Source organism: Mytilus trossulus, chromosome 3, assembly GCF_036588685.1.
Source record: "Mytilus trossulus isolate FHL-02 chromosome 3, PNRI_Mtr1.1.1.hap1, whole genome shotgun sequence".
Lineage (NCBI taxonomy): Eukaryota > Metazoa > Mollusca > Bivalvia > Mytilida > Mytilidae > Mytilus > Mytilus trossulus.
In genome coordinates this window covers 74,972,690-74,990,251 of record NC_086375.1, presented here as the reverse complement: position 1 = coordinate 74,990,251, position 17,562 = coordinate 74,972,690, and the positions used below count along the sequence as shown (strand labels likewise).

The window sequence follows — 17,562 nt, the reverse complement described above, 5'->3', positions numbered from 1 at the left end:
TTATATTGGATACATGCTTTCAATGAAGCCTTTAAACCAAGACGATGAAATTATTCCCTCAAGTTTGGAATATCTGATTCACATATGACGATGTTTTATAACATTGTAATAATTACAATTCGTCTTATTTTCCTCGCATGTAAAATACCGAATTAGAGTAATCACCAGATTAGCCCTATCATGAGCAACAAGACGGTTGCAAAATGTCTAGCAGGATTTCCTTACTCTTTGGGTTCGCTAGAGATCACTCCCGTTTTGTTTTGGGTTCGTGTTGTTCAGTTATTAGTTGTCTATGCTGAGTTTGTGTACTGTTGTTTGTCTATTCGTCAATTTCCTTTCAATTTAACGGCTTAAATATCCCGTTGGTTTCGTTCGTCTGTCTTGCCTAAAATATCATCCCAGATAAAAAAAAAAAAAACGTAAATATTATCAACGTGTTGTTTTTTTACATCAGAAAATCATTGATTGATACCTCTGTCTTATTTTAGACACATATCTCCAATTCGACTACAGCGTTCATCTCAGTACCAGAATCAGTGACAAACGATAGGATTTCAATTTCAAATAATAAATTTGCATCTGTGTTTATTTGATTTTTTTAGTCAGTTGTGTTGTAGGTCTGTGATGTATGTTACCACAGGTGTGAATATTGAATCCCAACAATTGTCAAGTTAACCGATTATGCCTGTTCCAATTCATCATCCAATTTTGGCAAGCAAACGGAACTAATAACAAATGTCTAACAAGTTGGAAGCTTAACTCGTCGGAAAATGCCAGTACAAAAACCAAAATATGATAGCAGCTTACCAGTCGTTCCATGGATTGATATATGTAGTGAAATGTTTGATTCTGTCAGGTTTTATGGACTTTACCTTTCGAACTTACCTTGGAGTTTTGTAAATACGCGTTTTTTTTTATAACATTACAATATACTATAACATTATCCAGATGAAGGAACTCAGACACATGATGCATTCACATATCTGATTTTCATATGGAAACTTTGTTTATATATCAAAGTATTGTCATTTTTAATTCAAAATTTGCATTTAACTATCGAAATAAAATATAGTCGAGACAATTAAACTAAATTAGTTTAAATTAAATGTATATTGGTTTGATATGAATTTCATTGTTCCCCCTAAAATTTAATTATGAAAAGTAAATAAAAGAATCAGAAGTTCGTAAAGTAACGAAATGTATTTAGCGTAACAAAGTCCATAAGCATTTTGGCAATTACAATGAGATTGTTTAATAGAGATGAAAATGGTTCCATGGCATAAGCCTCCAATTTTCTTTGAAAGACTGAAGTACTTCACGTTTTTCAGTTGGTATTGTTATATCCATAACAGGTGTGGCGTAACTTGGTTTCTATGATGATTGTTTGTTCTATTGTTTTAATGATTGATTCTATTTCTTCCGTAAGATCATGTCGTTAAAAAATTACTAACACATAGATATAGGAAGATGTGGTGTGAGTGCCGATAAACAAATCTCCATCCAAATAACAATTTAAAATGTCGAAGTTTGGTGACTTTATTAAACAAATTTATAGCATCGAAATAAAGGTCACAACAGATACTGTCTCATTTCGTGGACTTGTATATAGAAATTGAAAATGAAGGTCGGTTGACATGAAGAAAAAATACATTATTACAGTTTCCCAATTATGAACTTTCAATTTCTATGTAACCACATTTCGACAGCGCCTGCATATAGATTATATTACTCCCAGATATTCAAGAGCCTGGATTTCCTATCAGGTTTTTCTTCATAGGGATTGATACTTTTATAAATCTAAGCTTAATAGCTATGATGAGTTTTTGTTCTATTGTTTAAGTGATTGATTCTATTTCTTCCTTAAAATCATCATTTCAACAAATTACTGACACATGTCGAACATTTAAAAATATTTATGTAGCAACATTTTGAATTCTAAAAGTTCCACTGAATGATGATGAATAAGTGACTTGTTCAGTGATATATTTTAACATGTACCTCTTTTATTTTGAAAAGTAATTGGACGCTTTCATGATGGCAATGATATTTCAGTATAAGATTCAGTGTTGGATGGTTTCTTTTTTAAATGGGTTATTTCTAGTATAATTGTGTTTTCAAGTTACTTCTGTGGTAATGTACGCACACGAAAAGACATTTCTTTATACAAATGATGTAGATACTTACACAGAGAAGTATAGTGTAGCGTTTTGTTAGAAAAAGTGAAAAAATCTTACAAGAAATATTTCACGATACCTATTAAAGAGTCATTCAGGACATAAGTGTCAAGAAGATAAAAATGTTCTACAAGCGACTATATCGCAAATGATGTAACTTAAAAATTGGACGGAACGTGTGCACATTACCTGCGAGAAAGTGTCTTTGATTTAGAAAGATATTTAGGATATCCTGTTTTCATCGGCACTATCAATAAACCAACTTTATGCACACTATGAATATAATGTAGCAGATGACCCAATAGTTGAAATTCTAAACACAAAAGATTAAATAATTCTATCACACATGCTTATGTTTTTAGAACAGAAAGCTTCCATTTAATTGAAAAAGGTTGAATTTGATAAACATTCTAATATGTTTTCGGGACTCATTAAGAATAAAAAGTAAAAACACAAAAATACTGAACTCCGAGGAAAATTCAAAGGAAAGTCCCAAATCAAATGTCAAAATCAAAAGTTTAAACACATCAAACGAATGGATAACAACTGTCATATTCTTGACTTAGTACATGCATTTTCTTATGTAGAAAATGGTGGATTTAACCTGGTTTTATAACTAGCTAAACCTCTCACTTGTATGACAGTCGCATCAAATTCCATTACATTGTCAACGATGTGTGCACAAAAGAAACAGACACAATAAGTAAAAATGTCAAAAATAGGGGTACAGCAGTAACATTGCACTTTGCTAAAGAATATTTACATACTTCTATGTACAGACCCACAGACAAAATAAAACCATGAATTGTGAGTGAAGTACATCCTAAGTGTGCGTCGTTCAGTCTCAAAACATGTTTAGCATTCAGAATAAGTTGATCACGAATGCAACAATCGTAATAGAGAAATAGCAGTAAATCGATCTGATCGCATGTTTTATCACTGGAAAAAACCTGATCTTCACTCGAAAAAAAGTGGACCGATTCACTCGTACAAACTTGATCTCACCCGTTCACTATACCTACCGTGTCTATGATGAGTTTTTGTTACTAAAATAATCCACTACTTCAATTAAACTGTTTTGTTTACGTGTTTGAGTCCCTAAGATTTAATGCCCAATTTTATTGTTGCATAATTAATGAGAAATATAGATCCTTCGATATCCATACCAAACTAATAGTGGAGCGGCGAATGTTGAAAAAGTTGCTTAGTTAACGATTTTAAATTACCTAAATACCTCACGATTATTCAGCTTTAAGAAAATGTTTGTCATAAATATCAAATAAGGTACAAATGACGTTAAAATAGCCTTAACTCATGTTACCCAACTTGCTGATTCTGTAGTCAAGTTTCAGACAAAACCGTTCTAAATAATAATTTGTGAACGAAATTGGTAAATACATTTATTCTTAAACTATCCTATACTATAAGGACATTCCCAAATAGTCCTATATGTAAAGCACAATGTATCTGAAATTGGTTGAAAATAACGATGACAAATCCTCGTGTTTCACCTAGAATTATTTGCATGTTCAATTTATTAGTATTTTTTTTATCAATTTTTCAAGTCTGATATTTGTCACAGATTTACCGACATTATTGTGGTTTCTAGTTATAGTCCCACATTCAGCGATTTAGCAAAGGTAATTTTAAGTCATTTTCATGCATATTTCTTGTTCATTTTATAATTTCCGAAGCCTTGTGTGATTAATTCATGTTGTTTTGGTATTGTTGTTTATTCAATTTTGTTAAATCTGAAATGAAACAGCAAGTGAATTATCCGTATTAAGATGGCATAGGATTTTTTTTTATCAAAGTAAGCACAAGTAAGCAGAATATGAAATCAGTATCACGTTCTTCAGCTGAAAAGAAACACCAGATGTAAAGTCCGATTTATCTAATTCTACGCTTCCTAAAAATAATGATCACTATACATCAAAGTGTATTATTTGCAAAAAATGTGTGAAAACATTACATAATATCATTTCATCTGCTGAAAGGTTAGTCAATCTTAAAGATGCTGCTGCTAGAGCTTGCGACGCTGAAATAAAAAATCGAATAGAGCAAGATAATTTGCTCAATAATGCAGTGTATGTATCAAGCAGTATGTCTGGCCACATACTATGCTGCATATAGACCAAAATCCACTCATAAATCTGCGTATGATTTGGCTTTTGAAAGAGTTGTTGAAATTATAGGCAGAGACCTTGTTCGTGACAAAAAGTATCTTGTATTGTCATCACTTTCGACAATGTATCAGTCTTTTAAGATATTTTAAACCTGATAAAAATAAGAAAGCCTTACTGTTATTCCTCAACAATTGCTCAACAAGGAAGGACAAGGTTAATCTAGCATTGTATTTGCTAGTGATATTTCCATTGGAGACCCTGTTAAGGCAGCGAATAACATCAAAGCAGAATTAGAAATGCTTGAGATAAAAGCAGACCTTAGTACATGTAGCTCCACCAAATCCAACACACAAACCGATATGCATATACTTTATGAAGCAATGACGAAGTATCGTTGAAAATAAACTCATCATAGACATCAGGACTAAAATTTGTTTGTACGCCAGACGTGCGTTTCGTTTGCAAAAGACTCATCAGTGACGCTCGAATCCCAAAAAGTTAAAAAGGCCAAATAAAGTATGAAATTGAAGAGCTTTGAGGACCAAAATTCCTAAAAGTGTTGCCAAATACAGAGCTTTAAGGTAATATATGCCTGCCGTAGAAAAGCCTTAGTATTTCAAAAGATTGTAAATTTCGTAAACAGTAAATTTAAAAATATAACCATATCAAGGACAGTTCATGTCAGCATATGACTGAAAAAGTCAGAGGCAATGTTGCCACCCTGTTTGATAAGTTTTGTTACTTGGCTTCTTGACAAAAAGTCTTTTGCAATATTTTCTTCAGTATCAGTGGATATTTCGCATAACATTCGGAGAAAATGTGCTGCTCTTGCCTGGTGTCAAATTGTAATAAAAAAAATACTCAATTTAGTCTTGGTCTTGCAGTACAGTTGTATCATGAATTCGAATCGAAGTCCTTGAATGATATTTAAATGCACATGGTTTCTGTGTCAAGTATGACGAGGTTCGGAGGTTTTTAACTAGTATAGCGAATGCTGAAATAACAAAAATACAAGGTGGTTGTTATGTTCCGTTCGGTATAACCAACTGTGGTTCATTAATCCAAGAAGGGTATGACAATATTGACATTAATACTGAAACGATTGACGGTAAAACACATTTTATTCGATGGTGCGTGCTATATTCCAAAATACAGTTTTACATGGAACATTCGGCATTAGTATCAGATGAAACGGAAACAGGACCAATCATTAGTCTATGACGAAAAGGTATCATCGCTGATGCAGTGCTTACCCGTTACAAAACCAAATATTGGAGGCGAAGCGTCGCGACGTCAAAATGCACTTGAACTTTTAGACACTTGCAAAGATCCAATCGGTCTGACTCCTAATGTGTGGGTAATTCGTAGAATGATATGCAGAGAGAGATCTGTCTTGTCACATGAATTGTCTAGTAATTGTACCGAACAACTTGTTGTATTTTGGTCTCGTTTCTTCAGCACTCTTGCTGACTTTAAAGTAGATAGAACAATTGTTGCCTATAATCTTATAAGCGACAATAAACATGGCTACTGAATTTACTGCAATGCACAATTGTAAGAATTTGGCGACTACTAAAAAGTACGTTGAATCAAAAACACACAATTCAGACAATGAAGCAGCAGCTAAATGCAGTTGCTAAACAAGTCAAATGGTTTCTAAAAGACAATTTTTCTGATTATATAATTTGACTCGGTGGTTTCCATGCCCTGTCTTGTGGTATTGCTGCAGTTTAAAAATTATAATCATAGGCCGGTCTGAAAGTCTTGCTTGTTGATTCTGGTGTCTATGCAGGAACAACTGTAGAGCAAATGCGCAGTGGCAAACAGTTCAACAGGGCTGTTCGAGGGTTAACCCTTGTCTATGAAGCATTGATATAAAAAAAGATGTGCTAGTATTGCAATTGAGACAACTGTCTACAAGAGACCAAAATGACACAGACATTAACAACTATAGGTCACCGTACGGCCTTCAAAAATGAACAAAGCCCATACCGCATAGTCAGCTATAAAAGGATGTTTTGTTGTCTCAGTTTTTCCAATGTTGTTTTTCAGAGGATCGATTGGCTGATGTACCAAACAATTTAAGGTACAGAGTCACGTTATAAGAACAAAAGAAATACAAAAAGTCGCATACAAAACAAACCACAAAAAAATGAAAGCCAATACAAACACATTGACGAGAAGAATAAGTACCGAGCCACGTCAAACGGATGTCATATTAAACCATTCAACAGTAAAAGTAATATTAATAATAGAACAAAGACAAATGAAAGTCGACTTGTGCCAGACTGGAAACGATTTTTGTCTGTGTCTCAAAATAAAAAAAATCCTTTTTGCATTTTCTTGGTGAATATGTCACATCAAATGTCAATACCGAATTTGACTAGCCGTTTCCAAGCGCTTTGTACATGGCTGGTTGTTTTTCTGAGCCGAAAATTGCACAAAAACTGACACATAGTAGTGTTATAAGTTGTCCGACATTGTATTGTAACCTCGAAGAAGCAATATCATGTTTCATGCTTTTCACGCTGATTACATTTCTTCCCAATGCTAAAAATTTCAAAATAAGTACGGGTTCAAACTGATTCAAAGGGCAGCTTGAAGGAAAACAGCCGTTTTATACAAGTTCACGCCATTGTTTCGTCTCTTGACCCAGTTGTCACAGGTGTTCTGCCGGTCGTTCATGCTCTGAATGGGTTTGATTTCACTTTAATATAAAAAAGAAGATATGGTATGATTGCCAATGAGACAACTATCCACAAAAGACTAACATGACACAAACATTAACAACTATAGGTCACCTTACGGCCTTCAACAATGAGCAAAGCCTATACCGGATAGTCAGCTATAAAAGGCCCCGATAAGACAATGTAAAACAATTCAGACGAGAAAACTAACGGCCTTATTTATGTAAAAAAATGAACAAAAAACAAATATGTAACACATAAACAAACGACAAACACTGAATTACAGGCTCCTGACTTGGGACAGACACATACATAAATAACGGGGTTAAACATGTTAGCGTGATCCCAACCCTACCCTAACCTGGGACAGTGGTATAACAGTACAACATAAGAACGAACTATACAAATCAGTTGAAAAAGGTTTAACCCATCAGATAGACAACAAATACAAGTGGACGTGGCCGGGTACTTATACATCCCAACACAAAAAAAGACAATATTAACAGATCTGAGAGTACTCGCAGTTATCTGACAGCTAGTTCAAAGCCACTAACAACTAATAAAAAAAAATGCCTCTAAGACTAAAGTTTTAAGTTTGTTTTGGAATCGGTAAAAAGCCAAAACCAAGTCGTTTCAGTTATCGTGTAGCCTTAACACACAATGAAGTTGAAATTGCTGTAGATGTTGCTAGGATGTTTGTTACTCCTTCATACGACTCGGAATACAAATTTAAGAAATATCACAACGATTTAAATTTGCTGAGACATCAGTTGGCTACCAATAAAGATGAAAGTCTTATAAAGCTTCTGCCTTGTGAATCCGTGTTTAAGCAAAACGTACTACGTGCAATGTGGCAAAACAAAATTTGGCTGTCGGCATGTTAAGCCAACAAATATAACGGCTCCCGATGTAATTTTGGTTTGAAAGCTGCGCAAAATGACATGTTAGAGCCAGTTTTCGTTCAGGAGACTTTCTACAAGATTTAATTTGTTCATGTAAGGAAATAAAACATGCCACGATGCAAGTGTTTGCAAGGAATAGGGTCCTACTTGCACTGATTTATGTTTTTGTTAAAATCTATGTAGTTGTAACAGGATTGATCAGCCGACATAGCTGATGGCACAGATGAAATATCATGAAAATAGTTCTTGTTGTAATATTTTGTAACTTTATTTTAGTTTGCTATAATTTTTAAAATAAGCTCATCATGGAGACCAAAACGGTCATGTCTCAATTTTTGAATTTGTTCTACAACACGCTTGCACCACTCATTGAATAATATATCAAGCCAATAACTATAATATATGAAAAGGTATCTAGTATTGAGATAGTTGGAATTCATTTTAAGAAAACTCAGTGACACGTCGAATTCCTGAATAGTGGAAAGAAGTTTAAAATGACTGTACATTTTGTTTGATTTATCAACTATGCAGTTTTGATACTCGTTTATCCTCAAGAAATGATATTTGTCGAGGTCAAATATCAAGGTTATTTTGTTACTGTTTTTATTAGGCTTTAAAATTTGTTTACCACGTACTTACGGGGCGCCGAATGGGACTCTTGTGGTTTTGTACAAAATTCAATTCTGTCATAACAAAATCATTTTTGTCTTACAAAACTTTGTGCTACAGACTTGTTTTGTGAGAACTTCAATTTTGTGATGACAAAATTCATGTATGTAGACAAAATTCATTTTTGTCATGACAAAATTCATTTTTGTAGACAAAATTAATATTTGTCATGACAAAAGTCAATTTTGTCTAAAAGGTATGCAAATATAAACAATATAAACATATTTGCATACAAAATTGACTTTTGTTACCTGATATGGAAATTAAATCACAAAAGTCAATTGTGTGAGACAAAATTGACTTTTGTGAGACAACATTGACTTTTGTGAGACAAAATTAACTTTTGTGAGACAAAATTAACTTTTGTGAGACAAAATTAACTTTTGTGAGACAAAATTGACTTTTGTGAGACAAAATTGACTTATGTGAGACAAAATTCAAGTTTGTCAATTTTGTTGAGACAAAAGTCAATTTTGTCAATTTTGTTGAGACAAAAATCAATTTTGTCAATTTTGTTGAGACAAAAGTCAATTTTGTCAATTTTGTTGAGACAAAAGTCAATTTTGTTGAGACAAAAGTCAATTTTATCAATTTTGTTGAGACAAAAGTCAATTTTGTCAATTTTGTAGAGACAAAAGTCAATTTTGTGATGACTAAATTCATTTTTGTGACGACAAAATTCATTTTTGTGACGACAAAATTCACTTTTGTAACAACAAAATTTACTTTTATGAGACAAAATTGACTTTCGTGAGACAAAATTGACTTTCGTGAGACAAAAATCAATTTTGTTGAGACAAAATTCAATTTTGTCAATTTTGTTGTGACAAAATTCAATTTTGTCAATTTTGTTTAGACAAAATTCAATTTTGTCAATTTGGTTGAGACAAAAGTGAATTTTGTCAATTTTGTTGAGACAAAAGTCAATTTTGTCAATTTTGTTGAGACAAAAGTGAATTTTGTCAATTTTGTTGAGACAAAAGTCAATTTTGTCAATTTTGTCTCACAAAAGTCAATTTTGTGTAACAAAAGTCAATTTTGTGTAATAAAAGTCAATTTTGTGTAACAAAAGTCAATTTTGTGTAACAAAAGTCAATTTTGTGTAACAAAAGTCAATTTTGTATGCAAATTAGTTCACAGAAACCAAACTAAACTAATTTGAATACAAAATTGACTTTTGTCGCCCAATTTTCAAATTAGGTAACAAAAGTCAAGTCTTTGTAACAAAAATGAATTTTGTCATGACAAAAGTGAGTTTTGTCCGCTGATAGATAATTTTGTATGACAAAATTTTTAATTTGTAGTATGATACAAATTTTGTTAAACTGAACTTATTTTTGTTGAACAAAAGTCACTTTTGTCCGTACAAAATTGAATTTTGAGTACAAAACCACAAGAGTCCCATTCGGCGCCCCGTAGTACTACGTTGAATAAAACGTTGATCTGACGTCATGGGCAATAATGAAAAGGATTTTGTATGAACTAACACGCATTTCTACATAATACTACTCATAATTTATTGAATAGAATATTCTTTTTGAAAAACATCAATGGTATTGTTTCTCAAGATGAAAATGGGATTGTTTTTAGTAATGACCTTTGACCATGATTTTCAGTATAACTGTACCAGATTTTATAATTTAGGACACTCATTTTCAAAAAGTACATGATTTCAGCTTTCCAATGAGCTATCAAATTCCCAGAGGTATTTAGGTAATTTAAATTTCTGAAATTGTCGCCTTCGCTGCTCCACTATAATGGCCAAATTATACTGAATGTCAGTTCTGTCACACATTCTTCATGTAACCCCTAACAAACTGTTCAACAATATATGACTGAATATTGTTTCTTACTTATAAACGTTTAAAATTAACCAAGTGTTCTATTAAATTAAATGTAACTGTCGCATATTTAACTTGTAGATTATCATATGACAAAGAATAATATATTAATATTAACACAGTAAATATAAACATATTGGAATTCATTTTTTTACTCTTTGAATCTAGCAAAAGTTTAAACAAATTGACCAATTGGTGTATATAATTCACTATGTCAACTTAAACTATGGAAATAAATAATAGCAGTGGGTATTTCCCACAACAGTAGGAATACTTTTAGTGTTATTTTTCAGGCCGTTTTAGTTTTCTCGTTTGATTTTTTTCCAATTTGTCATTCCGAAACCATTTTGTTCTTACCATACTGTTTGGATTTTTTCCTTTATGAATAGATATAGGAGATGTGGTGTGAGTGCCAATGAGACAACTCTCCATCCAAGTAACAATTTAAAAAGTAAACCATTATAGGTTAAAGTACGGATTTCAACACGGAGCCTGAGGTCACACCGAACAACAAGCTATAAAGGGCCCCAAAATTACTAGTGTAAAACCATTCAAACGGGAAAACCAACGGTCTAATCTATATAAACAAAACGAGAAACGAGAAACACGTATATATTACATAAACAAACGACAACTACTGTACATCAGATTCCTGACTTAGGACAGGTGCAAACATTTGCAGCGGGATTTAACCTATAACATGTAATCAAACAGACCTAGAAATCCATTTTGTACGAGTTCGCTATCTCTTGATATATTTATTTTCTGTAAATATTAGGTGATATGACCATCGGCAGTCTTTGGAAGTCATATCGTTGGTTAATGAGATTGTGTCTTTTTCTGTTTATTCAATTATTGAACCAATGTTAAATATAGCATTGGCCTAGTCTGCTGTGCACAATTTAATATTTTTTTACGCAAATGTATCGTATAATGTGCCATTCTTAAAAGAACGATTAGAGACTGTTATACAACTTTTAATCCTTTTTCAATATATGTCCCATTTGTTGAAATGGTTACCCTGTCTAAATAAACGATTTTGATAATGTATATCCATTTTTGGTTTTGTAGAAGATTCTGTAGGAATAAGATGGTGAGGGAGTTCCAGTATCTCACCCTTCCTTTCCATAGACATGAAATACTTACTTTGGACTAGGCTAAAGCATTGTTTAATTACACTAAATATATGAAGAACTAGTCCCTTAGTTAATCCCTTCGAAAGAGTGAGTGCCATGAGCGCAGTGAATTGAGTGCACTGTCTTATAGACTCATTAGAGACGTGTCGCATCCTGTAACTACACTCTTTTGCACTATCAAAAGCAGTCATCTTTGTCTCATTGTTCTCATATTATTTGTTTAAAATAAAACCTTTTCAAATAAGGGTATTTCTTTATCTATACAACCTATTGTCTTTCATTTTTCGAAAAAAAGGTTTATGATTTAAATTACATATTGTCTTCTTTTGTGCTTTAGGGCTATACCTTATCACGTGTATCCAATTTAATCACGTGTCTTTTAACTGTTACAATCTGTCTTTGTACATTTGTATATCTATTTATCTAATGGTTTTCTTCCAAATTGAAAATGTATTGTGAATTTAAAACGTTAGAAAAATAAACTCTTTCTTTAATTAAAGTTTTATAGTGGACTTTATTAGTTTGTACTTTTAAGTGTATGTGTTGAAATAATTTATCTATTTATTTATATTAAGTGGATTATTAACAGAGGCTATTTTTGGTATGCCCGAATCAAATGCGCATTCACAAATGATCAAAACTGTTTACACAACATATTTCAATTGAACATAAGAACATAGCATGTAGAATGGAATTGTATGATTTCATGTCGTATACTTGTCGAGAATGTATAATTTGATTTTAGTGAAGGAACATTCTACTGTTTACACGGTGTATGACCACCATACAGTTTATATAGGACGTTGCTGCAAATCGGAGCGAGGTTGAAATCTACAGAATCAACACTGTTTTCAAAGACGAACTGTCGTAAAAGTAAGCACATAATACTCATAAAACACAAGCCTAATTACAGTTATAAATACCTAGCATGCATTTAAACCAGCAAATCTCAAAACACACGGTCGCATGTTGTTTTTGATTACACCGAACAATATTTACTTAGGCAGCAACCATTTGGATTTCGGGGGGGGGGGGGGGGGGGGGGGGGGCTATTTTATTTTTTTTAGAAAAAAAAGTTTGTTTCCAGATTTTGGAGAAAAAAATAATTTGTTTTTGATTGCGAGAAAACAAAATTGTTTGTTTCACCCTCATCTGCCACTATATGTAAGGCTAAAATTGAAAGACTTGTCGCGAAAAAAATAGAAAAAATTTGTCCAGAAAAAAACACCATAACCCCCCCCCCCCCCCCAAACCGAAAATCAAATGGTTGCTGCCTTATTGTTGAGACCTGTTTTAAAATAGTCTTAGTTTCTTGAAGTCTATTAGAAATGCATCTGATCGTATTGTTTAATATAGTAATAACGAATGACACGTTCAGTGTAGTATTTCAATATTAGATGTTTACAGAATGATATCCGAATTTCATTACTGTACTTTTCTTTGGTTAAAAGTTATATTGATTTGTATAGTAAGTTGTTTTTCATAGTAATGTTGATTTATACAGTATGTTGTTTTTATAGTCAGTTTGATTAGAAACATATATATTGACCTTATATTAGATATACTGTTCCCAGGATTGAATTGGATAGTTCGTTGATTTTATAGTTAGTTTTATTCGTATAGTATGATATTTTTATAGTTAAACTTAACTTGACTTGTATAGTTCGTTATTTTTACAGTTTGTATGATTTGATTTGTATAGTTCGTTGGTTAAACAGTTAGTAGTTAGATTTGTACAGTTTGTTGTATGTATTGTTAGTTTGAGTTTTTGTCATGGTTGCTGTGAGTTTTGACTATGCAAAGTAGTTCCGGTTAGAGAGAGGGTTTAGTGCCAGCAAGCATGTTAAACCGCGTCACATGTGCATGTGCCTTGTTCTAGTCAGTATCCAGTAAATCAATGGTTGTCGTGTGTTGCTGAATATCATATTCGTTTTTCATTTAGTGTTATGAACACACGTTAGGCCGTTGGCTTTCGTGTTTGAATTGTTTAACATTTGTAACTGGGGCCTTTTGTAACTTTCTATGGAGTACGGTTTTTACAGATTGTTGAAGGCCACACGGTGACCCATAGTTGTGTACATCTATGTAATTTGGTCTCTGGTTGAGAGTCATACCACAGTAATAATTTTTATGATAGTGTGAACATAGTATGTCATTATTGCATTACAAATTCATAAGGCGTAGTAATTTAAATGATCATGAAAAATTCGTTCCAAAATTATACCACTAACGTCGTTATTCATTGAGTTGCAGCTATAATTTGATTAGTTCACTTAAATTTCACATTGGATCTAATGTGTTCGATGGAATATTTAGATGTTGTGTGGCAAAGTTTTAACTTATATATTAGCTAACAAACATTAACAAATAAATCTTAAAATCAAATGAATGCACACATTTCACGTAAATTTGTCAAAATGTTCAGCTGAAATACCTGTCTCACAGATAAAAAATGTTTAACCTCAGAACATTCTTTGAAAGTCAACTATAGAACGTTGTAATATGGGTATAATAAGTTTTGTTTATAGATATAGGAAGATGTGGTGTGAGTGCCAATGAGACAATTCTCCATCCAAATAACAATTTAAAAAAAGTAAACCATTATAGGTTGCACTTAGTAAATACAACTGTTTCTGATAACCCTCCTCTTTTGGGGAGAAATTGAATATTCATAGAAAATTAATTTTGTTTACATACTGGTTCCCAGTTATGCTCTCTGTGTTCCATATCGCAGAGACAGAACTTGGGAATGTTACCAGTAAATAAACATGTGCATATTGTTTATATTGAAATCTGTGGTCACCTTTCATCGGAGGTAGGGGTAGTTAAGAAAATTAGTGTAAGTTTAAACTCTGAGAAGTTCAGGGCATATAAACGTTGAAAATATGCCGCACAGCCCTATACATTGACCTTTGAAAAATATTGTGGTGCAAATGAACTTTCAATTCTAGGATAAGATATTTTTCAAAACTTCATAGTAAAAGTGGTACAGTTTTAGCCGTAAAAGGAGTTCCTATGGGAAATTGGATTGTCAATTTTTACAGAAATGCAATCTATAGGTCGATGTGTGGCCTTAGTTTATTTATAAGTAACTGTAGCGAATATATTTATAATATAGATTTAAAAAAACATGGTAATACCATCTTAAAAATTGTTCAAAAAGGCTTTTTCCTGATTCTTCATACTTTTTATCATAAATGATCAACTAAAAAAATATGTTACAATTGCACATATTGAGAAAAAAAAAACCCAACACTACCCTTTCACCTATAAATAAAGCACTGCCCGTTTGTCATAATTTCGGAAAGGAACTTATGCAACGGTTGAAATACAAAATTTAATCCTGGTAGCTATGATGCGTTTATTTAAACAGAAACATATTAAAAACTTCCTTATCCTTACTGTTTTCACAGGCAATGGGTTAAAAGCGATACAGAAGACGTAAATATTCTTTCCGAATGTATTTACGCTGATAGGTCCTTGATACATATTAGAATGAAGAAACGGAATGGATTATGTAATACCTATGCTACATAAATCTTTAAAGACCAAATTTAACAAAACACTTGTCCTACATTCATGACAAATATGTTGTTGTCTCTGCAGATAAAGCCCCGAACAACATCTTTTTTGTGTGCAAATAACATTACATGAAATGCTAGATGAATGATAATGACAATTCACCTGGAAACGTGATGTATACCCCGCGAAACTAACTAAAGACGAAATCCTGGATTATCATAGGTCTGTTATATGTTCTTTCGGAATTTCAACCAAACAGGAAGAACTGGATCTTCCAGCACTGTATTGGATATCTTAACTACATAAATGTTCTTAAAACATCGGTATAGTGCTAAGTCTTTCAAGTGCTTCACCGAACCTCTTTCTAAATTATTAACATCAGCCCAGGATTTTGTGGCGTTAGTTCAGTCATGTGACGGACAATTCGTGGTTCGCTGTCCTAGGTTGTTTTACTGTTCGTTTTTATTCTGTGATTAGCATGTCGAAATGTAGTATTGCATTGTTTATTTATGTATTTCTCTGTTCTAAATGTTCTTGCATGTATTTGTTCTGTATAACTGTAATGTAATATTGTCATTTAAGTCTTATATTTACCATTGCCATAAAAGCGCGAGGTTCGGCTAGCCACAAAACCAGGTCCAACCAACCATTTGTTTCTTTAAATGTTATGTACTTAGTCAGGAAAATGGGAATTTTTATCTTTTAACTCGTTTCTGTGTGTGTTGCATTGTCGTTTGTTTTTGTTGCAGTTCAATGGTTCTGTTGTTTCGTTGTTTTCCTCATATAGTTGATGTGTTTCACTCGGTATTAGTTTGTGACCTATATTTTTTTTTCTCTCAATCGATTTATGACTTTCGAACAGCGGTATACTACTGTTGCCTTTATTTATCAGCAACCAAAGCCTATTCTAGGGGTAGTGGTTGGAATCAGATGTGGACTGAAACAAATCTAAGGCAGGCAAAGGAAGTATACATTAGAGCGCAGTGATTGGGTGAATGGCTATGCAATTTTTGTGAAAATTTACTAATTAATTACTGCAGCGTGTTATATACAATATAAATTTTGAAAGACAAAATTGGTGTAAAATCCAAGGTGACCGTGGATACTTCAAACACGGTCTGTTCGAATTCCATTATTTCACATCAGTATCTAGAATAGAATGATAAAGTAGTAATACCACACATATAACAGCCCTAACCATCTGTTTTGTTCAAGTTTCTTTATAGAAAGTGTTAGCTAGCATTGTCGCCTATGAAGGAAGACATACTACTGTTTCTTTACAATATAAGTGTACAAAGTGTTTAACAGCTGATCATTACAATGTGATTTGTTCATACGCTTTTTTGTATTTCATTTTTTCTTAAAATGTCCTGTACCAAGTCAGATATAATAGTTTGTTTCTATGAATGTTGCATTGTTGTTTGTTTTATTGTTGCATTTCTTTGTTCTGTTATTTCGCTGTGTTCCTCTTGTGGTTGATTTGTTTCCCTCGGTTTTAGTTTGTAATCTGGATTGTTTTCGCTCAATCGAGTTGTGACTCTTGAAACAGCGGAGTACTACTGTTAATAGATATAGGAAGATGTGGCGTGAGTGCCAATGAGACAACTTTCCATCCAAATAACAATTGATAAAAGTAAACCATTATAGGTCAATGTATGGCCTTCAACACAGAGACTTGGACTTTTATTTAAATATTTTTTTTATAGTGATTAAGATCCTAACAAAATGATGACTGCTGTACTCCCATTTGTGACATTTTTACCTATTATGTCTGTATGTTTTGTTCACATATCGTTGTCCATATAATTAATTTTATGCGACTGCCATACAAGGGAGAGGTTTAGCTAGCTATATAATCTGGTTAAGTCCATCATTTTCGATATTAGAAAATGCATGTACCAAGTCAGGAATATGGCAGTTGTTATCCATCCATTTGACGTGTTTAAGCTTTTGATAATGCCATTTGATAACTTTTTTTTTTAATTTGGTTATTTTTTTACTTTTTATACTTACATTTTTTTCTAAATCGCATCATACTGATCAGATGTACACAATTTGAACTATAAAACACAAATAGGAATTGAAATCAATTGAAATACATTCTGTTGACAAGTCTTTTCTTAAATATTTACTGATGGACTTTTGTTATCAAATTATTATGTTTTTAAATTTTAACTTTTATTTGTGTGAATATACTGTACTGCTATTTAGATTATTTTAAAACCATACTAAAGCGGCAAAAAAGATGGTTATTGGTTGTTGTAAAATATTAATGATTTTTTTTATAGATGCATGGAGTTAAAAAATACTATTTCTTGATATCAGCTGTCGTTATAATTATAATTCAATTTAATAATAAGAAAGCACATCTATTTCATATGATAACATTGACCGATTATTCTCACTCTTTTTGATTACATTGTTAAGTTATAAAGAGATAAGTATTGTCGATGTGCGCATATGGTGGAGCAATTACTGTTAAATGTCACTCCCATTTGGAGCATA

At 32.5% G+C, this 17,562-nt stretch overlaps 1 protein-coding gene across 2 annotated transcripts in view; it reads left to right on the top strand.

Moving 5' to 3' along the window:
- Window positions 1-12,068: 12,068 nt before the first annotated feature.
- Window positions 12,069-17,562, top strand: part of LOC134712407 (uncharacterized) — a 35,691-nt gene continuing 30,197 nt past the window's right edge. For both annotated transcript variants that reach the window (XM_063573920.1, XM_063573919.1), the window contains exon 1: window positions 12,069-12,408. The gene's annotated coding sequence lies outside the window, so the exon portion shown is untranslated. The remainder of the gene's footprint in view (window positions 12,409-17,562) is intronic.